This window comes from Neofelis nebulosa, chromosome 4 (genome assembly GCF_028018385.1).
Source record: "Neofelis nebulosa isolate mNeoNeb1 chromosome 4, mNeoNeb1.pri, whole genome shotgun sequence".
NCBI lineage: Eukaryota > Metazoa > Chordata > Mammalia > Carnivora > Felidae > Neofelis > Neofelis nebulosa.
The window spans coordinates 154,883,296-154,899,741 of NC_080785.1; the positions used below are offsets into that span (position 1 = coordinate 154,883,296).

At 45.9% G+C, this 16,446-nt stretch overlaps 1 protein-coding gene across 1 annotated transcript in view; it reads right to left on the reverse strand.

Annotated features, from left to right (window-relative positions):
• LARS2 (leucyl-tRNA synthetase 2, mitochondrial) overlaps window positions 1–16,446 on the reverse strand; it is a 189,493-nt gene that overhangs the window by 169,090 nt on the left and 3,957 nt on the right. Inside the window, exon 2 of the mRNA XM_058727230.1 lies at window positions 13,406–13,500. The gene's annotated coding sequence lies outside the window, so the exon portion shown is untranslated. The remainder of the gene's footprint in view (window positions 1–13,405; window positions 13,501–16,446) is intronic.

A 16,446-nucleotide genomic window follows, 5' to 3' on the forward strand; every position in this document is an offset into this window, starting at 1 on the left:
GACAGCTTCCAGTCCAAAGATTAGGACACTGAGGCCCAGGGATTGGATACAGCTTGCCTGCCTAAAGCCACACAGCCAGTTGACGACAGAGCCAGGATTCCAATCCAAATCTCCTGATCTCTCTACCCCTGATACTAGATGCTTAATTTAAACTGATACCATGGAAGCGTTGACTCTCACATTAACAGGCCACACTTAAAGCAATTTAGCCTTCGGGTATGTCATGTTGTATCCATATATAACCAGAGTGTCCTTTCTCTAATTTACCCAAAATGCTAAATTCTAAGTAGCCTCCACCCTTATGTTGGTTCAAAATCTCTCTTTCCTCTTATGAATTAAAGTTAACATTGACATTTCTAGGAGATTATTTCAAATAGAATTTTTCTAAAAGTCATTTGCTTTACTGGAAAGTTGCTATTTTTACATCAAAGAAGACAGTAGCATGAAAGTAAATCCCTTTTGCTCTTAAAGAGCTTGCTGCAACGATACATTATTAAATGAAAGAGACAACTTGCTGGGCTGTGTAGAAAGTTACCCCACTTTGTATTTTTTAAAGAGGAAAGGAAATAAAAGAAATACATTTGTTAGTATACGCATGGAAAGAAATCTAGAAAAATATGTCGTAAACTATTTCCTGTGATGATCTGTAGGGACAGGGCGGTTCTATGGGCCTTCCTTCTTATGATAGATTTCTGTGTTCCTTTTGCATTTTCTATTTGCTTGTGTGGGAGGCTGAATAATGACTCCCAAAGATATCTAGGTCCTAATCCTCGGAACCTAGGAATGTCACCTTATATGGCAAAAGAGACTTTGCAGATGTGATTAAATTAAGAGTCTTGAGATGAAAAGATTATCGTGGATTATCCTGGGGAGCCCTAAATGCCATCACAGGTGTGCTTATAAGAGAGAGGCAGAGGGAAGTTTGTGACAGAAGAGGAGATGTGAGCACTGAAACATAGAATATAGATTCTCCCATAGGATTCAGCAACTGTGTTTCTGGGCAGATACCCCCAAAGAATTGAAAGCAGGGTCTTAAAGAGCTCGTTGTACATCCGTGGTCATAGAGGCATTAGTCACAGTAGCCGAAAGGTGGAAGCAACCCAAGTGTTTTTGAGTGACGAACGGACGAAATAAAATATGATATATACATACAGTGGAATAGTATTCAGCCTGGAAAAGGAAGCAGATTCTGACACCTGCTACAATATGTTTGAACTTTGAAGACATTACGCTAAATGAAGCAAGCCACTTAAGGACACATAAGAAATAAATCACAGAAGGACAAGTGTTACATGATTCCATATACGATATGATACCGTATGAACATGAATTAACTGAATGCCACTGATCCGGACACTTAAAAATGCTTCCAATGGTACGTTTTATGAATATTTTACCAGAACGAAAAAGAAAAAGAAAACAGATCCTCTCCCAGAACCTCCAGAGGGAGTGCTTCCCTGCTGACAACTTGACTTTGACCCAGTGAAACTGATGTTCAAGCCATCAAGTTTGTGGTGATCAGTTACAGCAGCCAGAGGGAGCTTCGTAGTTCAGCTTCTATGACTTCGTACGCAGAAAAAAATCAAGACGATCTTTTGTTAAATAAAGAGATTTGATTTGCATCAGCGCAGCCTCCCTTCTGTACCCTCTGTTCATTTCCTTGCCCCCCCCCCCCACCTTGTTCTCCCTTCTCTTTGTCTAATACAAAAGCTTGCGTGTCAGGAATTTCCAGGAAGGGGAGTCTCCATTTCTTTGACCATTTCTTCCCCTTGGTGTAAAAACAAGACTATTCCTCTATCTTACCTCACGAGGTAAGGCAAATTTACTAGAAATGACCTAGAAGTGCAGGAGTCATAAATAATTCCGGCTTGACATTTATTTCCACGCTTTTGTGACCTTTCCAAAAATAAATCGCTGGGACAGCCGTGTAAATTCTTCCCTGAGCTGTCACGTGGCAGACATTGATTCAGGTCTTCTGGGAATGGCTTTCAGTCATCCATTATGGAGATGAAAGCAAACCCCAAGATTCTTGCTACTATAGGGATTGTTTTTTGGTAAAGAAAAAAAAAAAATGCTCCAGCCCTGATAATCAAATCACTTACGGTGTAGATAGATAGGCTTCTCACCTACACTTCCCCGCGGCATCTGTTCCTCCCTCTTTGCTGATCGTGGCTCCTGGATGTCCCTCAAGAAAACCATCCCTTGCCCCAATTTTGAGCCATTTAGTCTTGTGGGCGTGACCTCTCATCCCTCAGGTCTGAGGTCTGGCTTAATCCAATCTGTTCATTCCGTCCCCTGACCATGGAGACAGTTCAGGCACGCACTTGACCTAAGCCAGAGTTCTCAGAGGGCAGCACAGAAGCCTTCTGCTGGGAACACTAGAACCTGGATTCTCTTTCTTGCTGTGTGGGAATAAAAACCTTAGGAGCTGCCTCAACCGTTCCAGAGGCACACAAGGAGAGCCTGCTAAGACTGGAGGCAGGAGAGGTAACGGGTCCTGTTGCCACAGAAGGATCTGCCAGATCCAGCCCTGCCCGAGGCTCGCTCACCTTTCAACTTCCCACGCACAGGAGCCTGGGAGGCCCTTCGTTGTTCACGCCAATTCAACGGGGGTTTTCTATTTATCGTAACAGAAAGTATCCTGCTAATACCCACCTACCCAACTGACAAGGACATGGCCCATTCTCCTTCCCTCCACATGGAATCAGTCTCCAGGTTTTGTTACCTTTACCCTCAGGTAGATTTCCCCAGCCCTCCGCTTTTGCCCGGCACAACCCCCCAGCGGAGGCTCCCCTCCCCTTTCACCTGGACCGTTGCAATAGTCTCTTTACCTTGTCCTATTTATCTATCTGCCACTGTGGACAGCACACAGTGGGCATTCAGTACATGTCTTTCCAATGCAATCTTTTTTAAATTTTTTTTAAAAATATTTACTTACTTTGAAAGAGAGAGAGAGAGGGTGAGCATGCAAACATAGGAGGGGCAGAGAGAGAGGGAGAGAGAGAATCCCAAGGAGGCTCCACACCGTCAGTGCAGAGCCCGACATGGGGCTCAATCACACAAATCATGAGATCATGACCTGAGCCCAAATCAAGAGTGAGACACTCAACTGACTGAGCCACTCAGGCACTCCTTAAATGCAATCTCTTAAAATTGGCAAGTACATGGGGTGCCTGGGTGGCTCATTCGGTTGAGCATCCGACTTCAGCTCAGGTCATGATCTCACACTCCCGTGAGTCCCAGCCTCACGTCGGGTTCTGTGCTGGCAGCTCAGAGCCTGGATCCCGCTTCAGATTCTGTGTCTCCTTCTCTCTGCCCCTCCCCTGCTCATGCTCCGTCTCTCTCTGTCTCGAAAATAAATAAAAACATTAAGAATTTTTTTTTAATTTTTTTTCAACGTTTTTTATTTATTTTTGGGACAGAGAGAGACAGAGCATGAACGGGGGAGGGGCAGAGAGAGAGGGAGACACAGAATCGGAAACAGGCTCCAGGCTCCGAGCCATCAGCCCAGAGCCTGACGCGGGGCTCGAACTCACGGACCGCGAGATCGTGACCTGGCTGAAGTCGGACGCTTAACCGACTGCGCCACCCAGGCGCCCCAAGAATTTTTTTTTTTTTTAATTGGCAAGTACAGGGGCGCCTGGGTGGCTCGGTCGGTTGAACGTCCAACTTCAGCTCAGGTCATTATCTCATGGTTCGTGAGTTCGAGCCCCACATGGGGCTCTGTGCTGACAGTGTGGAGCCTGCTTGGGATTCTCTCTCTCTCTCTCTCTCTCTGCCCTTCCCTGCTCTAGCTCTCTCTCTCAAAAATAAATAAACTTGAAAAAAATAACAAAATCGGCAAGTATAGTCAATCCTCATTATTCACAGATTCCATATTTGTGAATCTATCTCCTCCCTAAAATCTGTGTGTAACCCCCCAAATCAGTACTCACGGTGCTTTTGTGTTATTCACAGACATACTCAGAGGGGTGAAAAATTTGAGTGCCCCCTCCCAGTCCCACGCACGTTCCCAGCTGAGGCGGAACAAGGTGACAATCTACCTCCCTGCTTCAGCTCTTGTCCTATAAACAGGGCCCTTTTCCCAGGATGTTACGTGCCATGATTTTTGCATTTCTGTGCTCTTCACTGGTGAGTTCACTGTCTCAAATGGCTCTGGACAGTAAGTGCTGAAGTGCTGGCTAGTGTCCCCGAGCACAATAAAGCTGGGATGTGTGTCTCATGGACAAAGTACGTGTGTGAGGCAACTTTCCTTCGGGCCGAATTACAGGGCTGTGGGCCGTGAGTTCAGCGTCAATGAATCAACAACGTATATGAAACAATGTGTCACTAAGCAGAAACCCACACACGAGAAATTGATCAGCTGACAAAAACTCGAGGACCAGAGTTTTTAGAACCAGAGGCTTTCAGGAACATAACCCTGTATTTTCCTTAGGAGCAAAGCTTCAGTCTTGGCCCATACAGTGCTCGGGTGACTTTTTAGAACAAAATTGCCATGAACGACATGAGTCCACTGTAGATGGAGAGCAAATGGGAGCGGCCCGGCCTTTGTGACGTCATAGTGAGTGGTCAAGAGCACGTGCCAGGAGCGGAGACAGCCGGGCTTTGAAGCTCAGCTCTGCGCTGCTTTCAAGATGAAGGATTGTGGGCCAGCTCCTCAGCCCCCCTGAGCCTCAGCTGCTCAGTCTGTAAAATGAGGATTATTGTGCCCACCTATTAGGTTGCTCGGAGGATGAAAAATCTTTTAATGAAGTTATTATGTAAAGTGCTTTGCCAAGTTCCAGACAGAGTGTACAATCAACAAATGGCATTTGTTACTTTTATTGACTGTAAGGAGTTGGTCTATGCACACTGCTAAGTGCCAAGATGGTACAGGAAAGAAATAGATCTCCTGTCTATTACGGGCCCCCTTCAGGCGAGGAGGAAATGGCATGGAATGCATGTGCATCGGTGATATTGCCACCAGAGAGGAAGCTCCTTGAGGACCGGAACTGAATCTTCAAAAAAACCAAAAATTGTTTTTGTTTTATTTATTTTTTGGAGAGAGAGAGGCAGAGTAGGAGTGGAGGAGGAGCAGAGAGGGAGACACAGAATCCGAAGCAGGCTCCAGGCTCCGAGCTGTCAGCACAGAGCCCAAGGCGGGGCTCGAACTCGTGAACGGTGAGATCACGACCTGAACCGACGTCAGGAGCTTATCCGACTGAGGCACCCAGGCACCCCAGGACCGGAACTGAAGCTTGCGCACACCCTCAGTGACACCTTGCCAAATGAATAAGCTCAGGAGGGAGGCAGATCCGGGGTAGAATCGTAGTGTAGTCACTCGCTGGCTGTGTGACCTTGGACAGATCCCCTACCCTTGCTTTTCCCGCCTTCAACAATAATGGCATTGGCTTTGCCCAGATGGTGTCACAATTAAGTACAACAACCCACGTAAAATGCCTCCCTTGGTGCCTGGCACATGGGGCTTTGGGTAAATGTTTTAGTTTTCTGGACCTGCTGAGGCCAGCCGGCTTCCTTGATTATATCTCAGCTCATCCACTGACCCCTCACACCCTCGTCCTTGGCTCTAAATTCCCACTTTTCCTTGTTATAGTCACAGCTGAGCCTAGTCCCCCATCTGTATTGCAAAACCCCATTGCAGCGGTCCCTACCTCTCTCATCAAAGTCCCCCTCATCATTTTAACAAGTGTCATGGATAATTCTTTAACAGTTCTTGCTGAGCTGAATGAAAGTCAAACGTAGCATTGAGGGGCCAAAGGACTCATGATAATCTTTCCAGAACCAGCGTCAGAAAGGTCAGGAACTAAGAAACTGAGAAAATAGGAAACTAGGAAACTAAGATCAGATGTCTTTCTGAAGGTTGCCACAAAGCAGTCTTGACCTTGAGGGGCCTGGAGTAAAATCAGCATTTTCCTAGGTGCTTCATATTAAAAAGCACCCATTTTGGTCATCCCTTCCAGGGTACAGAGTCTGCTGAAAGTGACCTCTTTTGTTGACTTTTTAAATGTGGGGTTTCCCCCCATCAAAAAAGTGCCATTTATAATAGGGCTTGCGTGTTCATGAGAAAACCCATTTGGAGTGACTCACGCCACAATTATACTTGGACACAGAAGCGGACCTTGGGATTAAGTTTTTAATCTGTTCATTACAGGGGAGACAAAGAATCCTTTCCGTTGCTGCAAATCTTCTTAGGCCTTGTGATTGCTTCTAGAAACAGATAATCCTATTTGAAGAAATACTGAATGTATAAAACAGTACAGATGGTCCCTGACATACGATGGTTCTACCTATGATTTTTTGACTTGACAATGGTGAGAAAGCGATATGCATTCAGTAGAAAGTGTACTTTGAATTTTGAATGTTGATATTTTCCCGGGCTAATGCTATGCAGTCTGGTCCTCTCACAGGATGCCGGGCAGGTGCAGTGACCACAGCTCCCAGTCAGCCCCGAGGTCATGAGGGTGAACAACCACCACACTGACAACCATCCTGCACCCCTACAACCTTCCCGTTTTTCACTTTCGGGACAGTATTCAATAAATCACATGAGCTATTTAGCACTATATTATCAAGTAGACTGTAGGCTCATGTAAGTGTTCTGAGCATGTTTAAATTCGGCCAGCCTAAGCTGTGACGTTCAGTGGGTTAGGTGTGCTACGTGCATTTCTGACTTGGGGCGCCCGGGTGGCTCAGTTGGTCAAGCGTCCGACTTCGGCTCAGGTCATGATCTCACGGATCGTGGGTCGGAGCCCCGTGCAGAGCCTGGAGCCTGCTTCACATTCTGTGTGTCTCTCTCTCCCTGCCCCTCCCCTACTCGTGCTTTTGCGTGCTCTCTCAAAAATAAATAAACATTGAAAAGTATTTTAAAAAATAAATAAGTGCATTTGTCGACTTACAACATTTTCAACATGTGATGGGTTTCTTGAGACATAACCCCACAGTAAGTCCAGGAAGATCTGTATTGAATTTAATTTGCCTGGAATATACTCGAATTTGTTATTGCTGGTCTAAGAGTGGGCTATAGGGGACATGGATTTATTTGCAAATGCATGAAATGTATCTTGCCCATCTCTTGGTGGTTTCTGCAATTTTAATAAATAAATGTTAATAAGCTCTTATAGCCCCTACACCTCTGGCTTTAATTTGGCCTTTAGTCATACCATCTTTTGGCATCTCTTGCGTTCTTGTACAATTAACTAGCCCTTGAATTTATGTGCACATGTCTTTCCCTCCCAAGTAGACAATAAATTAACTAAGCCAACAATCATACTCCTCTGATTGTCGATCAGCAGTAGAGTTTTATACACAGAGAACACAAGTTGTGTGTTACTCCCTGAGGTCCAGCTTAGTGTTTTACAGCCCAAGTTGCACAGCAGACAAATAAGAGACAGCATAGGCCTCAGTTTCCCACTCTGCCCAATTTACGGGGTGTAGAGACCTTGTATGTAAAGAATTAACAAGGGCTACGCACACGCAGGGAGCCCGGGAACTGGTGGGCTGATATTAATGGTAACAATAATGCAGTTGCCCCTCAATGTCCTGTAGTGGCTAGCAGGATTTGCTGACAGGTCCTTCATCTGAAGTGGCTCCCCAATGGCTGCTGACAAACACACCCCAAGCTGAGAGGGTGGCAAACATATCTATCCTTTTCCTACTAGTCACCTTTCAGACCAAGCAGAATATGTGTCTGAGAAGCACCTAGAGTCCCTCCTTTCTGGCACCCTCTCTCCTCCCTCCTCATTCCATGTAGACTTTTTTTACCCTTCGTGACCCTCCACCCACCCACAGAGTTTCTAAATCTACACGACAAGCCACCCTTTCTCTCCCTAAGACTGACTGCCTTTTGTGGCAGAGTTTCATGTTCTTCTACTGAACGACCTCTCTCCTACCAGGGTGGAAGATAAGAATGATAAAGGGAGATGAGGGACTGAAAATCCCATTTGGCAAAACAACAACAACAAAATCACCACCACCATAAGCATCACCGTCAGCACCATCATCCATCACCATCAGCATCACCATCACCATCAGCATCACCATCACCATCAGCCAGCCACCCATCACCACACCATCACCATGATCATCATCAATGAGCATCACCGTCACCATCACCAGCAGCAGCAGCATCTGAATTCTCTACCTGGAGCCCAGGGTGAAAGGAGGGCAGGGGGAAAGAAAGAGAAGCTCAGCCATGTTCAAGTGCTTGACAAGAGGCACAGAAGGAAGAGGAGAAGCAGAAGAAGACCAGAAGGAGAAAGAGGAGGAGAAGACTGAGGAGAAGGATGAGAAGGAGAAGAATGTAGAAGACGAAGAGCGAGGGGTCTTGGGATGCGGCAGGCAACGAGATATTTATTATCCCTGGCCCTCAGCCCCAGGTAGGGAAATGCCGTTCTCTTGGGCACAAAGGGTTGAAAAGACAGGATGACCACCAAGATGTGGTTTATCAGCCAACCGGACTGTTCTGTAGCTGTTTAAATCTTGACCACCCTGGCCCCAGAAAGAGGAGGAGGATGCTAAGAGCTCTCAATTACAGGATCCTTGTTACTGGCCTGGTACCGCACCAAGCTGGGTGGCCGAAAGCAAACCATTTCACCTCTCTAATCTCCAGCTTTGTTATCTGTCAAGGGGAACAGGTGTGTGGCACCTTCCTCACAGATCTGTTGTAAGGACTGAACGAGAGAATGCATGGAAAGCAGTTGGCACAATGTAATGGCAGCCCTTAGTACTGTAGGTGAGGCTGCCCCTCCCAGGAGCTCAGGGCGGGGCAGGCAAGGCAACGTGGCCAGTGTGCAGGTCCAGTAAAGGTGTAGGCTGCTTAGTGCTGACAAATCGCAAAGAAGTATGTTTTCAATACTTTTCCCCTGGCTCAGTCCCCACATCATCCAGAAGGTATGAGACAGGGTTAGTTGAACCTCTGCTTGTCAAAAGGGTTAGTTGAACCTCTGCTTGTCAAACGTGTATGTGCGTATGGATCACCCAGGGATCAGAAAGTTTGGGGTGGGCCTGAGATGTTGCATTTCTAGCAGGCTCCCGGGAGATGCTGGTGCTGTCAGCCCATGGCCTGCCCTGTGAGTACCAAGAGCTAACTGGTATCTCTGGTGTAACACAGTCAGTTATGACATCAGAGCGACACAGAAGTAAAGACAAGAAACATGGCCACTGATACGCTTCCCAATACTTGCTTATTCTGTCAAATTTGGGAGCAAAAGTCCACATGAATGAGTGGGAAGCTTGCATAATAATACCTTAAGAAGAAGAAAGGAAGGGAGGGAGGAGGAAGGAGGGAGGAAGGACACAAGGCAAGAAAGAAGGGAGAGGGGAGGGAGGGAGGAAAGAAGTGAAATGAAAAGAAAACAAATGGCTTCTAAGGCCATACCATAAAAGACAAGCTAATAGATTTTGCCAGATAGAAATTGGTCCTATTGGACTTACTTATAAATACATTTAAATTACATGAAATTAGCCAGCTGTTCATCAAACGGAGGTTGCCAAAGTGCTTGGGAAAGATTTTTTAAAGAATGTTAACAGCTCTCCACCTGAGTCTTGCTTACATGTCAAATTTGCTTAGCAGATCCGAAGGCAAAGACAAATCCCTCTCAAAATAACCAAGTTTCCTTCTGAATCGAACTAACCACACATGAACAATTCAATTCAACCCATCAATGTCTGAACAGCTTGTACAGGCCAAGCACCAGCTTCTGTCCTGCAGATAAGGAGAAAAAAAGACACTGGGAGCCTGGGTGGCTCCGTCAGTTAAGTGTCCAACTTCAGCTCAGGTCATGATCTCGTGGTTCGTGGGTATGAGCCCCACGTTGGGCTCTGTGCTGACAGCTCAGAGCCTGGAGCCTGCTTCAGATTCTGTGTCTCCCTCTCTCTCTGCCCCTGCCCTGCTCGTGCTCTCTCTCTCTCTCTCTCAAAAATAAACATTAGAAAAAAATTTTTTTAAGACACTAAATGCACATTCTCAAGAGCTCAGGGCTAATGGTGGAGACAGACAATTGAACCCCCCCTTCCCCTTAATCTGTGATGGCAGTAAGAATGGGGACTAAGGGGGTGCCTGGCTGGCTCAGTCGATGGAGTGTGCAATTCTTGATCTCGGAGTTGTGAGCTCAAGCCCCATGTTGGGTATAGAGATTACTTAAAAATAAAGTCTTAAAAAAAAAGAATAGGGAGTATGGAACACATAGAGGATGGACATATCCTTCAGCCTGGAGAGGAAGGAGAGTACAGGAAATAGAGATAGATTGGGGAAGACATCCTGGAGGAAGTGATTTGAGTGCTGTCCTGCTTGTGTGGTTGTAAAACAATCTTCTGGATGTCCATTCTTCACATCCTCAAAACTACATCTAGGAAGATGCAGGGCAAGAAAAGCAATTTCTGAAGTCCTCTGGCCTCCACGGTCAGGAACAGCTAGCTGCCTGGGAAGTCTTCAGTTCCTTGACTCTTTTGCCAACTCCTACCTCCCAAGGCCAGTAGGGGGCAGAGCCAGTAGCCCTGAGTGGAAAGAAGTCTCCAGGAATTGCCTTGAAATTACACTAATGTATTCATTAGCATCTCATTAGCATCCTTTGACAACAGTAAATAATTCATTGGTTCTGCTCTAGAATATCTAACGGAGTGGTCCAAACTCCTTTGCAGAAGGGGCAGGCCTAAGGAGCTGGGGGAGGGCTGAACTGGGGCAGCTGCTCTCACACTGAGAAGTCTTCCCTCATGGGCCCACAGTGCCACTCTGATGGAAGAGAACAAAGCAACACATCACTTTCCCTTCACCTGAGAAGAAGACCCCCTTTTTCTCCCATAAATGAGACCCTCTGAAAGAAGGGGAAACTGACCAGGGTGACCCACTTTCAAAACAGAATAAAGATCTGCTGTCAGAAAGCTCACAACAAGCCCACATCAGCCTCCCCCCAGGCTACAGAGGTGCTATACAGAGAAAGATCCATGCCAAATTACGAGAAGTTCTACGATGCAGAGACCTTACAGCATCATTTGGCAAAGGGTTTCCCCAAAACTTATTGACCATGGAACCATTATTTTAATTGCGGAGGACTTATTAATATTCATCAAACACTGGTGTTCCATGGAGCTGAGATGCAGTTTGAGTCCAAAGGCTGTCTGTTGGCAGAAGTCCTTCTCACTCGGGGAGGTCAGTCTTTGTTCTATAAAGGCCTTCAATCGATTGGACGAGACCCACCCACATCACGGAGGGGAATCTGCTTTAGCGAAAGTCCATTGATTTAATGGTTGATTTCAACCATAAAGCACTTTCACAGAAACATCCGGAATAACGTCTGACCAAATACCTGGGCACCATGACCCAACCAAGTTGACACATAACATTAACCATCACAGTGCTCGATTTGGTGTCATGTCACTCCATATGGTGTCGGCTAAGGAGCTCGCCTGGGGCTGGAGGAACCAAACCTTCCTAGATGACTCATTCACACAGCGGCGAGTCAGTGCTGGCTGTGGGCTGGGAGCTCGGCTGGGCTGTTGGGGTGGAGATGGGGGACCGGGTTTCTCTCTCCACGGACTTCTCCATGAGGCTGGAAGCCCATCTTCTCCCTCCAGCAAGATGACTGACTTCGAAAGCAGGCGTTCTAGGACATGTTAAACTCCACCCTCCAATTATCATTTTTTCCCCATGCAAAATACCTTCACCCCTGCAACTCACATCCCTTTACCACACCTGGCGCAAGGACCAGGGTCTCATCAGCCAAATAACGTCCAAGTGTGGATGAGGCTTGTCAGGTCCAGTTCAAAGATAGCGACAAAACATTCCACCCATGGGGAAGTGGGGTGGATGTCCCCTCCCTGGGAATCTGGGGCTGGGGAGCTCCGTTGACCTTGCTGGTAAACAGAAGACGGCAAAATAATGCCATGGTGGCTGCTAGGCCTGGGCCTTAAAGAGACTGGTGCCTTCTGCTTTCTGCCTCTTGGAACACTTGCTCTGGGCCCTAAGCCATTGTGAAGTCCAACACCCCTGAGACCCCAATGCTAGAGCAGCCACAGATAGATAGATGTTCCAGTCTGTAGTGACTACTGAGTCCAGCCTTCCAGCCACCCCCAATGAGGCTCCAGACATGTGAATGACGCCATCTTGGGCCCTCCAGATCAGCCGGGACACCAGATGTATGGCACTGGGTAACCTTCGTGGGCACCCCGAGGAATAGGTCTGCCCAGATTCCTGACCCACAGAATCATATATTAAAAAAATTGTTGTTTTAAGCCACAGCAATAGATAATAGGAACAAATGGCATTTTGACATCTTTTTTAGTTCAGAAGTTGATAAACTCTTTGTGTTTCATCACAGGAACCCCTTTTCTAATAAAATTTCACACAGAACCCTAATATGTGAAGAGGTATGAGGGAGCTACTTGAAGGAAGGATGGGGGTCCCGAACTCTCCATGATTTAAACTCCCTTGGCGCACCTGGGTGGCTCAGTCGGTTGAGCATCCGACTTTAGCTCAGGTCACGATCTCGCTGTTCATGAGCTCGAGCCCCGGGTCAGGCTCTGTGCTGACAGCTCCGAGCCTGGAGCTTGCTTCTGATTCTGTCTCCCTCTCTCTCTGCCCCTCCCCCACTCATTCTCTCTCTCTCTCTCTCTCTCTCTCTCTCTCTCTCTCTCTCTCTCTCCCCCCTCCCTCTCTCTCTCTTTCAAAAATAAATAAAACATAAAATAATAAATAAATACATAAATAAATAAATAAATAAATAAATAAATAAATAAATAAATAAATATAAAATAAAATAAACTCCCTCAATCCTCTTATCCCTGCCCCCTGGCTAAAGCACATCTGGAAACACATAAAGACCTGAGAACACAATCAAAGACTGCAAATCTAGTCCTCTTTATTCTATAAAGACTGTATTTGAGGGGCGCCTGGGTGGCGCAGTCGGTTGAGCGTCCGACTTCAGCCAGGTCACGATCTCGCGGTCCGTGAGTTCGAGCCCCGCGTCGGGCTCTGGGCCGATGGCTCGGAGCCCGGAGCCTGTTTCCGATTCTGTGTCTCCCTCTCTCTCTGCCCCTCCCCCGTTCATGCTCTGTCTCTCTCTGTCCCAAAAATAAATAAAAAACGTTGGAAAAAAAATTAAAAAAAAAAATAATAAAATCTTTGAAAAAAAAAAAAAAAAAGACTGTATTTGAGGTTCAAGGGCTAAATGGTTTGCTTTATGTAAGCACGTCTCAAAATGCGGTCCCCAGATCACCAGCATCAACACCATCTGGAAATTTATGAGAAATGCAAATTGTCCAGCCATACCCCACATCTACCAAATCAGAAACGGGGGTGGGGGCCCAGCACCCTGTGCTTTAACAAGCCCTGTCGGGGATTCCTTCCACAAGCTCCAGTTTGAGAACCACTGCTCTGTACCACAGGGTGAGGTACTTACCAAGCACGTACCTTGACTTGATCAGATCTGGGTTTGAATTCCTGAACACTTCTTAGCTTTGTGATTTTCGGCAAGTTACTGACTGTCTCAGCCTCAGTTTCCCTCTCTGGAAAGAGAAGAGAGTAGTAACTACTGGTTAGGACCATCCCTCTGATGGTCCCAACCTTCTTGGGTGCTGGAAACAAAGAGAGGGCTCTAAGGTCCAGGTTGATGTGGTAACTGAGGCCATCTGGAAGAGGGAATGGTGGCCATTTCCCAAGTTGGGGTCATAGGTTTTCTTCTAAGCATCCTTGACTAGTTCCGAGAGCAGGGGAGACAATGAGGATACACAACCACTGGGATTTAATTTACACTGACCGGCTTCACCCGAATTTCAGAGAAGCCTCAGTGTCCAGCCCACAGGCTCAAGTCCGCCACTGCCATGCCCCTGTCTGCAGCCCCAGCCCAAGAGCCCTGTGCCTCTCCTGGGCTCCCCCTGGACCTGCCCGCATGATGAAGCAAGCCAGATCACAGTTGGTTCCGCCTCTAATGACTTCATCTGCCTATTTTTTCCTTCTTTCTCGCAATAATGTCAATACCAGAAGGAGGAGGTTGTCAGGGCAACCCGGAGTGGAGGTGGGAAGTCCATCCTTGACCTAAACCTTAAGTCTGTTTGGTTAAACACCCACTGAGTTCTTGGCTGCCTGGTTTCCTAGTAGCAAGAATGTAAAAATTCGACGTTTTCTGTTTTTCTCCTTTTTTTCTCTCCCTGTAATAATCTCTGTCTCTCCCCCACCTCTCTTTCTCTCTCCCTCTCTCTCTCTCTCTCTCTCTCTCTCTCTCCTCTCTCTGCAGAGTCGGCCTGACCTGTGTGCATTCTCCTGAATTTATTGGCTTTACCTCCTTCTGTTTCTACGAACCAATAATGATACCTTTTTCTCCCTGACTTCATAGATCGAGACCCTCTGATACCCTGTCTGATCAGTATTGCTCACCCTACCCCACCCAGGGGCAGGAATTAGATGAGGCACAGCACCAGGAGGGCCTGGGAGCAGGTGGCAGACACAGAAGTCAGGGCTGGTAGTGTTACTGTTTTATTAATTCCCGTCTTCCTGGCCTGTATTTTCTCCATTACAAAGCTAACATGTTGGTCTCAGAGTTGCCTTAATTGTGTTATGATACCATTTAAAATGATAAGGAAAAAGTCTGGAGAGAAAAAAAAATAGAATACAGACAGAGATTATGTCTAAGGGATGAGATAACGATTTTTATATTTTTCTGTACTTCCTGAACTTTTTTTTTTTTACAATGAGCATATATTACTATTTTTAACTTTCTTTTTGAAATAATTATAGATTTATAGGACGTTGCAAAAATAGTACAGAAAGGTCCCATGTACCCTCCACCCAGGCATGTATTACTTTTATAATAAAAAATAGAGATTTTTAAAAAATTATCCCACATATATAAGAACCAACTTAAGAGCTCCCAATGGCCAAAGCGTCTGGGTGGCTCAGTCAATTAAACATCCAACTCTTGATTTCAGCTCAGATCATGATCTCATGGTGTGTGAGATCAAGTCCTGCATTGGGCTCTGTACTGTCAGCAAGGAGCCAATTTGGGATTCTGTCTCTCCCTCTCTCATTGCCCCTCCCTTGCTCATGCTCTCTCTCCCTCTTTCTCTCTCTCTCTCTCTCAAAATAAATAAATAAACTTTTAAAAAACAAATAATTCCTGGGGCACCTGGGTGGCTCAGTCAGTTGAGCATCTGGTTTTGGCTCAGGTCATAATCTCCCGGTTTGTGAGTTTGAGCCCTGTGTTGGGCTCTGTGCTGACAGCTCAGAGCCTGAAATATGCTTTGGATTCTGTGTCTCCCTCTCTGTCTGCCCCTCCCCTAATTGCATTCTGTCTCTCTCTCTCTCTCTCTCAAAAATAAGTAAACATTAAAAATTTTTTTTAAAACAAAGAGTTCCCAATGGCCAAATCTGAGATAATTTGAGCAACGAATAATCATAGTAATGAATTATAACCCATAGGAAAAAAGAAAACATCCACAAGTCCACACTGATTAAGTAAATATTTGAATAAATAAATAAGAAGGAACAGTTCTACTTTACAGCAGAATTTCAATTAATAAATGTAGAAGGAATGATAGAAACAGGAAACCAAGAGGCAAACAGCACAGCAATAACTGTTGTCCGAAAGTATCATCAATGGCTGCTAAAATCTGTGGGCCAATGAATGAGAAATGGATATTTCCATAGACTCAAGATAATTACTCAATACAAAGGGGAAAATAGAAATCAAGCAGACACCCATCACCTTAACCAAGGGATCAACGTCAACATTACCAGTAATGACATGTTGATATCACGCATCCCTGAGAGCATTCACAATGTCACTTCTGGTATTCTTGTCCAAAAGGCATCACCTCAACCTAATCACAAGAAAACCTCAGACAAACGCAAATCGAGGGACATTCTACAAAAATGCTCAACCAGTACTCTTCAGAAGTGCCAAGGTCATAAAAGACAAGGCAAGACTGAGAACCTCTCCCAGATTAAAGGAGGTTAAGGAAACAAAAACTAAATGCAACATGGGGATTCTGGATTGGATTCTGAGCTAGTCAAAGGCGATTAGCAGAAAAACCAAGTGTATCAGTTAGGATTCTTAGCTGCAGGCAACAGAAACCAACCTCTGGCTAAACAAGATTTATCAGAAAAGAATCAGAGCTGGAAGGAAGAGGCTAGATTTGAACCTAAACAGATGGGCTCTGGAGGTCCAACTCCTACGTTTTGCTTCCTTCTGATGAACAAATGAGCCTTTAATGAGACGTTCTGTGTTCCAGGCACCAGAGATACAAAACTGAGCAGACTCAGTCCCTGAATATAATTGAAACCATGTTGGTATCCCCAGTCCTGAGCACAGTATCACTCCTGGACGGTGTTTAACAAATGGCAGTTGCATGATTCAATGAACCAATGTGGCAGCTAGCCCCCAAGGTGGCTCCCAATGATCTCCCTTCCTGTTATTTACCCCTCAGGTAGTCCCCTCCTATGCTTTGGTACCAATA